This window comes from Eschrichtius robustus, chromosome 1 (assembly GCF_028021215.1).
Source record: "Eschrichtius robustus isolate mEscRob2 chromosome 1, mEscRob2.pri, whole genome shotgun sequence".
NCBI lineage: Eukaryota > Metazoa > Chordata > Mammalia > Artiodactyla > Eschrichtiidae > Eschrichtius > Eschrichtius robustus.
Window position 1 is genome coordinate 148644302 of NC_090824.1, and position 10977 is coordinate 148655278.

Sequence of the window (10977 nt, forward strand, 5' to 3'; positions counted from 1 at the left end):
CTTTTGCTTTTACAATGCCAGCCTTTGCATGACTCGATACCTTAATAAAAAGTAATGCACTTAGCAGCGGAATAGCAAAAGATAATTCTGCTACTTGTTTCCCAATTTTAATAGGCTGTCCTGAGGTTGTTCAATATCCCTTTTGAGTCCAAAGCATACCAAAATCATGCACCACCCCAAAAGCATAGTGACTGTGTAAATATTAGCGGATTTTCTGTTGCCAACTGGCAGGCTCTTTTTAGTGCTATTCATTCATGTTTTGCAGAGGCGATATTAGGTAAGGCAGCATTTTCAAAGATTGGCAGTGGACAAATGATGGCAAAACCAGCCTGGTATTTTCCATGGTGTCCTCACAGGTATGAACTGTGAGTGAATAATATAAAATCAGGGTTATCCATAGGGCTTTTGTGAAATCTCCTGGGAAATATGATTGTCAGTTAAAACAATGCCGTCATGTTTTTCATCATTGACTTCTGTTTCCTCTGCTAGTAGGGTATCTGGATTAAGCTTATTACACCTGTGAAGAGTTATATTTGGTGAAAGAAATGTAATTTCATGGGAGATTAATGGGCTTGCTGAGTAATGTTGTGTGTGATGAGAGATTAGTAAGTTTTTCACAGAGTGGGGAACAAAGTGAGAGGGTGATATGATTTTCTCTTCTGATATGATACAGCCCAGCTATTGCTGTGATAACCCAGAAACAAGGGGGAAGACTGAATCTACTGAATCTGTTGGCTATAATATCTGTTGGCTATAATATCCGATTGTCTAGTAGTAAGGGACATACTGCTGAATTATACTCATTGCAGTCCCCTTGTTTACATGAACAAAGAGGGAGAATGGTAAATTACATGTGCCCCAATGCCCCAATGTCTAAGCCAGGAGATATTTAAGGGTCTTTTATAGCTTCAGAATATTCTATTCCCCAGCAAAGAGGTTCAAATGCTCATACTTCTTTAGGTACTAAATGTAGTAACTTGTTCAGCATCACTTTCATCATGGGTCACAAACATGATATGTGAAGGAAGTCTGATTAATCCTTCTGGTATGAAAAATTCCCCCTTTATGAGTGAAAAAAAATATGGGCTTCATAGACTTCTAATATATCTCTACCTATCAGGTGAATCGGAGCACTTGCTACTAGGGACAAGGAATGCCTTCCTTTAAGTTCTTCTAAGTAAAATTCTAAAGGTAATGATTCAAGAGCTTTAAGAGGTGCTTTAGAAACCACCATCATTTGCGTTGAAGTATTACTCTGAGGGAGGCTTTAATTTTGGTAGGATTGAAAAGGTGGCTCCTGTATCTATTAGGCCTTTGTTTCTCCTTGTATAATCATTTCTACTTCTCCCATGGTGTTGGTGAAGAAAAGATGAAAGTGTCCTAGTGTTCCCTCAGAGCAGCCTTATTGTTATTTAACTTGAAATTCACGTGTAAAATCCAGTTTACCTTTTAGATTACTTTCTAAATAAAAACAATTTTAATGTTCGGGCTCTCCACAGTAAAAGAAAAAAATCCATATTTTTCTGTCAGTGTGGAGGTTGGTTAACTCTCAGCTGACAGTAAATTGCTACAATTAAAGGTTTGTAATTTTTATAAGTATAGGTTTTTCTTTCTTTTTAATGGTTTTGAAAAGATGGTTGACCAGTTTGATAAGAGTGTTTGCATGTAATGTGGACCAACTTAATTTGATTAGAGTAGCCAGTTCTTCATCTAAACCTTCTAAAAAGGCAAAGTTAAGTAAGGATCATTTCAGTGGTTGGAGAATTATGAATAATTCAGAAACAGCTGTATCAGTTGATACAGGTCTGAAAATCTAGACTCATAAACTCGGATAGTTAAATTCCTTAACAAATCCCAATGGGTCTTGACTAGGACAGGGAAAATCCTTACCTAAAACTCTAAGTTCTGCTTGGGTCCAAGAATGCACCAAGGTTGGTTAGCCTATTCCTGTAATAAGTTTCTCCTGAAAAGGGACATAACTACCTCTGATTCCTTTACCAGAGGAGAGGGAGCAGCAAGAGGCAGAGAAAATGATGAGAAAGAGAGATAAGCTTCTGAAGCAGCTGTTCAAATAGAAGATGATCTCATGGAGGAGCAGTGAAAGAGACAGTGTCAGTGCTAGCAGCATTTTAAAATTTTGATAGAGTTCAAGCAATTTCTTCTTGGTTGCCTGCAAAGAAGTTATTTTATCATTTCTTCTTTTAGAGGCTTCTAGATACAAAAGTAAGCATTCTATTCGTCTGTTTTGATCTTATGGCCAGCTTTTTCTAGCTGCATATGCAAAAACATCAATTTTGGAGTATCAAAAGAACCCTAATTTGGCCATCTAGTGTTGAGATCTCTTTTAGTATAATTTTCCTCAATTAAGTAGGTACTTGCAAATATAAGTTCCATATGTATTGTACATGAATCTGGCTTTGGTGTTAAAGATACGCTTTCTGACACCCTTCATTTATCTTTCTTAGAAATCCTATTTCCCAATTTCAAGTTGAATTTATGTGGGATAAAATTTATTAATAAAATTGGACAGTGGGCTTGTGTGCTCCTTGTGAGCTTAACTACTCTAAATGTCACCCCAAAGTCATTTCAGCTCTTTTTATAAGTCTTGGTTTCTCCCCAGGCAGTCTAAAACTGCCATGGGTACTCAGAACACTGAGCGGCCAGCTCTTACATGTGGTCCCTGGAGCAGCAAGTTTTTAATTAATTAATAACTTTCCCTATGTGGCTGCTGCACAGTGTGAGGACTCTCCCTCCACCATTCCTGTAAATTTCTCAGTTGCCTCAGAGATCTGTAACTGACTGGGAGGGCACATCTCCCTTTCCTTCAAAGCTGAGCTCTTTTGTGATACTTTTGGGTTTATCCTAAAAAAAAATTCAGTTAAGACCGCCAAGTTGACATCAGGTCAGTCTCCTACGTAATCATCCAATCTAAACAAAATTATCCAGCTCTTTCTCAACTGGAGGTAACCTCAGTGTCTCTCAACTGAGCAAATACAGGCACCTTTTCTTGAACCTAAGTTCAGTGATAGCCTATTCATAAAGAGGAATTTAACAGCTTCTGAATAAACTCAGATCTTCAATCAAGAGTTAGATATGCTGTACCATGAGAAACTCGGCCAAATTCATCTGGACTCATCAAGGAGGTGGGTGGGCACAAGGGGCCCTTAACTGACACCACGGCTCCAGACCCTCATAGAGCTCAGGAAGAGGAAGGAAGTCTTCCCTGTGGTACCTTCATGGGTCACCAAAACTGTTGACAGGGGAAAAAATGCACAATGTAAGAGCTGTGAGTCAATTTTTTTTTCAGTGCCTTACTGAGGACTGTATCCCTGGAGACAGCCTCGCAGATAGCTCTGAGGAACTCTTCCAAAACAGTAATGAAGGAGGTCAGTATATATGTGAATTTGGCAAAAGGATACCTGCAATCAACCACACGGTTCAGTAAAAAGTTGCTGTTAGTAATGGAAAACAGATATATTTGATTTTAGTCTTTTTAAGCCTGGGAAAAAAATACAAAAATTTGGATGCATAAAATTTTCCTCTAAAAATAACTGTCTGAAGGCCTTTTTCCTAGAGCACAGTGTGCTTCATTCTGATCTGCACTCTGAACTGATTTCAGGGTGTGTTGAAGGTCAGTAACTGCAGTGATTAATGACTCAATCCTTGTAGGGCTCGATGACGTGACATTCTTTAGTTGAGACGGTAAATATTCCCAGTGATATTAAATGACCCCATAGACACAAGAGGCCCCAAGGACTGTGACAAGAGTACTACACTCCCAAGATTCAGAACCACCCCCAAACATAGCCAAAAGAAATAAAGACAGACAGTTCCTCTGAGAGCTATCAAAAGTAAGTAGAACCTCCGGCTGCAAATAGAGTGCAACCCACCTTTCTGTCCAGCCATATTTTGGGGCTCAGAACATGATGACTGAGTTTTCTGCATCAAGAAAACTGACAACCTTCATGTCCCAAGCAAGCAGAAGCCAAGCCAAGTTTTCAGGACACAAATGAGACAAACAAGAGGCTATAGGTGTTGCTGGGAGAAAAAGGATTGAAAAGTATCCAGCCAATGGGTACTCCCAAAACCAAATTCACAAGATTCTCTACTTGAAAAGGGCGAGACAGCATGAGATTTTACCTTTCTTTCTTGCTCCAGTTCACCGCAGAGCTGACTCTAGTAAGATTTCTCAGCCTTTGCTGTCTTCTGCCAGTTTTCCTAGCAACCCTTTTTCAAGCTCTGGAGTGAGTGTGTTTAAAGTAGAAAGTGTAGACTTGGTATCTACCAGAATTTAGCAAGGATTTCAATTAATTTTAACTTCCCTACAGCTTTTTAAGGTAATAACTTTTTCAAACTTTTCAAACTTTTCAAACTTTTTCACGTCATGAAGCAGATAGTGTTCTTTTGGAGTAGTGCCAAACAGGAAGGAAGGCAAGAAGCCTTTATAGGATTAAGAAGAAATGATAAGGAAGAGACAAATTGAAAATATTTGTTTGACTGGGGTGACATAGTCACCCTGGTTTAGGAGGAGAAGAAACAAGGAAATAAATGTAGAGCCCATACACCAAAAAAAATGGACAACTTAGAAGAAATGGGAAAAATTTTTAGAAAGGTACAATCTCCAAAGAGATTGTACCTGCTTCAGCAGGAAGAAATAGAAAATATGAACAGACCAATTACCCGTATAGAAATAAAATCAGTAATTTAAAAATTTCCAAAAAGCGAAAAGTCCAAGACCAGATGGCTTCACAGGTGAATTCTACCAAACATTCAGAGAAGACTGAATTCTGAACCAATCCAAAAACTTGCAGAAGAAGGAACACTTTCCAATTAATTCCATGATGCCACCATCATCATTTGGTGGTGATGCCACCAAAGCCACACAAGATATCACACAAAAAAGAAAATTACATGCCACTATCAATGATGATCAGGATAAAAACAAGAATGTCCTCTCTCGTCATTTTCATTCAACAGACATAGTCTTAAGGCAATCAGAGAAGAAAAAGAAGTAAAAAGAATCCCAATTAGAAAAGAAATAGTACCCTGTCACTGTTTGCAGATGACATAATACTATACACAGAAAATCCTAAAGATGCCACCAGAAAACTACTAACCCTCAGCAGTGAATTCAGTAAAGTTTTGGATACAAAATTAATACACAGAAATCTGTGTTTCTACACACTGTTGTTTCTAACAACAAAATATCAGAAGAAGAAATTCAGAAAACCATCTCATTTACTATCACATAAAAAAAGGATAAAATACCTAGGAGTAAACCTACTTAAGGAGAATAAATCTACAGATAAAATGCAATCCTTATCAAATTACCAGTGGCATTTTTCACAGAATTAGAACAAAATAATTTACAATTTGTATGGAAACACAAAGGAGCTCAGATATCCAAAGCAATATTGAGAAGGAAAAATGGAGCTGGAGGAATCAAGCTCCCTGACTTCAAACTATACTACAAAGCTACAGTCATCAAAAGACTATGGTATTGGCAAAAAACAGATGTAATAAAGCAAAGAAAGATGAGAGAAAGCCCCCAAAAAACCACTCACACAAGGTCAGTTAATCTACACCAAAAGAGGCAAGAAAGTACAATGCACAAAAGACAGTTTCTTCAATAAGTGGTGCTGGGAAAACAGGCCAGCTACAGATAAAAGAATAAAATCAGAACATTCTCTAAAACCATACAAAAATAAACTCAAAATGATTAAATACCTAAATGTAAAGTGGGATACTATAAAATTCTTAGAAAAAAACTTTGGCAGAACATTCTTTGAAATAAAAAGCAGCAATATGTTTTTGGATCCATCTCAGAGTTATGGATATAAAAACAAATAAACAAATGGTATCTCATTAAACTTAAACCATTTTGCATAGAAAAGGAAACCAAAAACAAAACAAAAGACAACTCACAAATGGGAGATATCATTTACAAATGATGGAAAAGAAAATGGATTAATTTCCAAAATATACAAATAGCTCAAAATCACAAAAACCAACAAACCAATCAAAAAAGGAAAGAAGACCTAAAAAGACATTTCTCCAGAGAAGACAAATGTCCATCAGGTACATGAAAAGATGCTCATTATTGCTAATTATTAGAAAAACGCAAATTAAAACTATAATGTGGTTCATGTTTCCGTCTCTTTAGGAAGAAGCAATTAGCCTGAAGCAGTGAGGCACCCTGCCTAAATATACAGACAGGTGACCGGTCTGTGATGGAAAACCCTACCTGTTCAGCTACGTTTATTCCCAACAAGAACCCACTGTCGAAAGGTGCTTTCCACGAACGTGGTATAAACGCCCACGGTTACGCACAGGGAAATGAGCTGTTGCGAGCTTTGCAAAGAACGTACTCGCCTGATTCCGTTGAAAGCCGATATACCCTCAACTTGTTATTCGAGGTAATCACCAGGAAGAGTTGACGTTTCTCTCCCTTTGCCTTACCTTCTCCAAACGCTGGAAAAATAGTCAATGCCCTGGTTGAATACAGTTATTCAAAGACCGATGTCCTAGCTTTTAAGACAGAGCTACATCATTACAAAGGGAAACAAGACGTATACGACCATGGAAAGCCATCTCCTCTGATTCCCCTTTGCAACATAGATGGCAGGAAAGTTTTTAAGCTCTTCTTCACTGGAGAGCATAACGGAGATCTTAAACACATGACAATTCCAGGATATCTTCAGCCCTCATGGAAACACAGGGCCGATTGTCTCCTCCCGTAAGACATCGTGGGCCACAAGGTGCTGTGCAGAGTATGGTTTTGTTTTGTTTTTGAGTTAATTTTATTTTTGAAAATATTTACCAAAAGGGGTAAAGAATAGAATTCTAAAGGTAGAATATTTAGGGTGGTAGAGGACACCAAAACATGTCTGTGTTCTTATGGGATCTTTTTCATTCAAATTTTCAGTACAGCGAAATGTTATTTTCATGTTCTTTAAACCTTTCATTTGAATTCTGTCAGTTCCTGTAGGAAACAAGAGGAATTTTTTCTTTTCCTCCAAAGTCAATTTGTGTAAACCTTTGGTGGGATGTGAATTGTCGTATCCTTGTTCATAATGTGCATTCTTTCAAATATTTCCCAGTCGTAATTTTCCAATAATCACATCCTTGAGTTCTTCAAGACGGAAAAATTTAATAATCTCCTTGTCACACACTTTGTGAAATCCTCTTTGAAACTCTTCATAAACCGCCTTTACAGAGACGTTGAAGATCTAATTGACATATTTAGAAACATAGTCTCTCTTGTTAGTCTGGTGGTCAGTTACGTGACTTCCGTTAAGAATTGTCTACATCATTTTTGTCCCAACGCACATTAAAATGGATGTGAAATACTTCTCCAAAGTCATCACCTTCATCATCTAGAAGTGCTGGCAAACTCTTTCCCAAAACAGGACTGAGTTCTTTCAAGTCTTCTAATGATGGCATTTGGTCCAAAAGTTTCTTAAACAGAGACAGTGGGAAAGGGATGTAAGCAACATTGCAATTGAATCCACACAGAACCCCAAAGAAGAAATAACTTCTCAAATTTAGGCTTAACAGGAAACCACATGTAGGAAGCCTCTTCAGGATATGTGAACATCCCATATTCTAGCCGGGTCATTTCTTCAAAGAGAAACTGGAAAAACTGCCCTGACTCCTCCAAAGTCATATCCAATTTCTCCACTAAATGAAACCAGTAACTCTTTCCTCAGATCTTCAATCTCATATTGATTTAGCTGATTCAAAACATCCTCAACCAAGTGACTCCTTCTGACAGACTCAAGGTGCGCCGTAAAGCTAATTCAGACCCTTCTTGTTCCACAATGCAAGCCATCCGCATAGAAGCTCAAAATTTCTTCTGTATTTTTAAAAGTGAGACTGCATAATGTAGATTAATTTTCGACAGAATATTAGAGATAAATGGAAAATTACTGAATATGACAGGATACTGGATGTCCATTGAAGTGTCTGAGTTCATTTTCCAGGAGGACCTCTGTATGCATCTTCATAAAAATCAAGCAAGTGTGTGAGTTCATTTACTTTGAAGATATTTTCAGGCAGTTGACATGTAGTCTGGTTTACCCTGTGCAGCTTTTTCAACATTTCTAGGAGAGTTTTAATGTGATAGTTATGCTCAGTACTTCCAGTCCAATAATTCAGTTGAGAAACGATGGCTGTTTTACACCTGGACCAATTTCATGAAAGCAGATTCTTACAGAGATGCCCAGTATTCCTCCAGAACCTCTGATGACTGGTCACTCATTTTATAAACAGCTTCTGCAAACGGAACCACCATGCTGTCCCAGTTATAATCATGCATCACAGGACATTCTGGGAGAAGGAAGAAAACTTCTAAAGCTTCCTGATGTGGAGAATGAAATGGAAGATTTTTGAGCAGAGTAACCCTGAGACGTGGTTATCATGTTAGTAATCCAGTCCTTTTGGGTTAACTCCTTAAAGGTGTCCCTTGCTGTATTTAAGTCCAAATGAATAGACATCGTTTCTCCAGCTATTTGTTAGCTTAAAAAACTTCCAGCCAGACATGAAAGAGATGAAAATATTACTCTAATTTCCCTTTTTGTATTTTGCCACTGTTTAGTCCCCACATCATCAGCAATCCACCTCTTTACATGTAGTGCCTTCATTCAAGGTAGGAATTTTCCTCCTCAGTTTAACATCATAGGAATTCTTTTTTTCCATTCAAAGCAAAATGCTTTGATCCCCTCCAGCAATCATTAACTCCTTTTCTGAGGTACGGCTTTCAAATTTGAGTTCTTCATTTGATGGCAATTTCATGGGACATGGTAGCAGCTGATTATGTGTTCCACCGTTTCCCAGTTGTCCCTCTTTTCCAGAACCAAAAGAAAGACCTTCCCCAAAACAGAAACATAAGCAAGTGTGTGCTGCCTTCCGTATGCTATCTGGGTCATCTAGTCCCAAAGAGCCCAGTTACCAAAGAGGGCCTTAACTCATTCTGTGTTGAATTGTGACCGAGCTGCCCATACTTTCCTTCACCAAAAGTAAACTCTTTGTGAGCAGGGCAGTGTGAGAGCCTCCACAAGCGAGGAATTCAACTTTCTGATTGTCCAACACTTCAATATGGGAAGGAGAATCTTTATTGTTTTTGTGGCCCAGGCCCAGCTGTCCACAGTAATATTTTTCCCCATGAGTAAACCTTTCCAGTAATGGATAAGGCCATGCTATGGGCTTCTCCTGCAGAAATCTGAACGAAGGGGACCATTAGAGGTGCTCCACAATCTGTGGTGTGGGGGTTGAAGCAAATATTCTTCCAGCTCCAAGCTGACGGTCTAAGTTCTGTCCCCATGCAAAAGGCTCACCACGTTTTGAAAGTGCAAGAGGATGATAATCTCCGCATGTGATCTGAATTATATTTTTTTCTTGTAAAATGCACTGAAACCTTGCATGTTCTATGCTATAGAACAGGGTTCTATATGGTTTTCCATCTGAGGATACAGCCAGCATGTGCTCTGCCTTATGATCCACAGAATGTATCTTCATTTTTTTCCCTAACAATGCACTTCGGCTTCCCGGGTCCATCGCTCCCCACTGGCAGCTGGTGGGCCTCGACGTCGGCCCCATCGCGCTCCAGCACCGCCAGGAGTTGCGCATGCAGCACCTCCGGCGCGTTGCCTCGGTCCTCCGGGACAGCGCGCTGCGGAGCCCGGAGGCGATGGGGGAAGAGCCAGAGCTTCGCGCCACGCGGCTCCGCGGGCCGGGACACAGGGACCAAGCGCGTGCCGCTCCGTGACCTCTTCTGTGACCTACGCTCCATCGTCTTTTCACGGGCTCCACGGCCTGCATCAGCTCTCCGGACCTGCGGAAGAGACCGAGTTGCGGCGAGGCAAGGAGAGAGGGAGACGGCCGCTCAGAGAACGCCTACTGCCCCCGACCGTCGAGGGGCAGAGCCGGAGTGGGCGGAACGCGCTGCGGCATCGAGGAACCACGGCCTCCCTACCTCCCGTGCAGAGTATGTTGAACGGTGCTTTGGGAAAGGCTTTTCCCTCGAGAGTCATAGGCATAGCTTTTCTGGCTCCAGAACACATATTAAGGCAATTGCTGAGTTCTACGGGTATCTACAGTAAGGCATTGCTAAGATAACAACAGGCAGGAATTCTCTTCCTTGAAAAAAACGGCTCTGAAAAGCATTTCCTGTCGGCAGCCTCGAAAAAGCTATCGCTGTTAGGGTGGGGAAACCCTCTCTTGTGTATGGGAGAGAATGGGCACTTTCTCTCTAAGAATCGCTAGGTCTCTGCATAAAGGACTCGACCAATTTAGCCTATAAAAAAGTCTCGTTACCTGTTTGTGATAGAAAAGTCTCGGTGCTTCAGGCACTTGGGAACAAATGCATTGCCCAACAGCTCGCTAAGGATCAGTGTTGCGACCTTGACTGTACACTCGCAAAAATTGTTCATTCATCTGGGTCGTACGAATCAGGTTCGTATTTCCCTCTCTATGGAGAGAAGCAATTAGCCTACAGCACAGAGGCATCCTTTCCCAATCAGTCTTCAAACACCGACTGCATGGCCACTTTATCACCTCTGGATTAGAGTGGCAACACCGGGATCTTAAACAAGACACTGCCTGCTCCACACTTTAAAGGCGCCTTTCACTCACTGAAAGAACACACGGCCGCAGAGGTGTTATTTCCTCCATAAGAACCAATTAGCTGCACTCCTTCCGGAGAAGTACCTTCAACTGGGAAGGCTTGCGAGAGTTTTTATCTCCATGGGCTTAAACACAGCTTATCTAGCTCCATAAGGTCTAGAAGCACCCTTGCCAGGGTTCCAAGATTCCACAAGTGTTGCCTCCTCAGCTCACACACAAGGTATAATTCCCTTCCCCGAGAAAGCACTCTGAGGACAATTTCCTGACGGGGGCTTGGTGGAAAGATTTTTCCGGTTAGTATGGGAAACTTCACTGTGTATGGGAAAGAAACAGCCCTTGTTTCCACTGGCACCT

The 10977-nt window shown here is 40.4% G+C and overlaps 1 pseudogene; it reads right to left on the reverse strand.

Annotated features, from left to right (window-relative positions):
• Positions 1 to 390: 390 nt before the first annotated feature.
• Positions 391 to 9790, reverse strand: LOC137763991 (E3 ISG15--protein ligase HERC5-like; annotated as a pseudogene).
• Positions 9791 to 10977: the final 1187 nt, after the last annotated feature.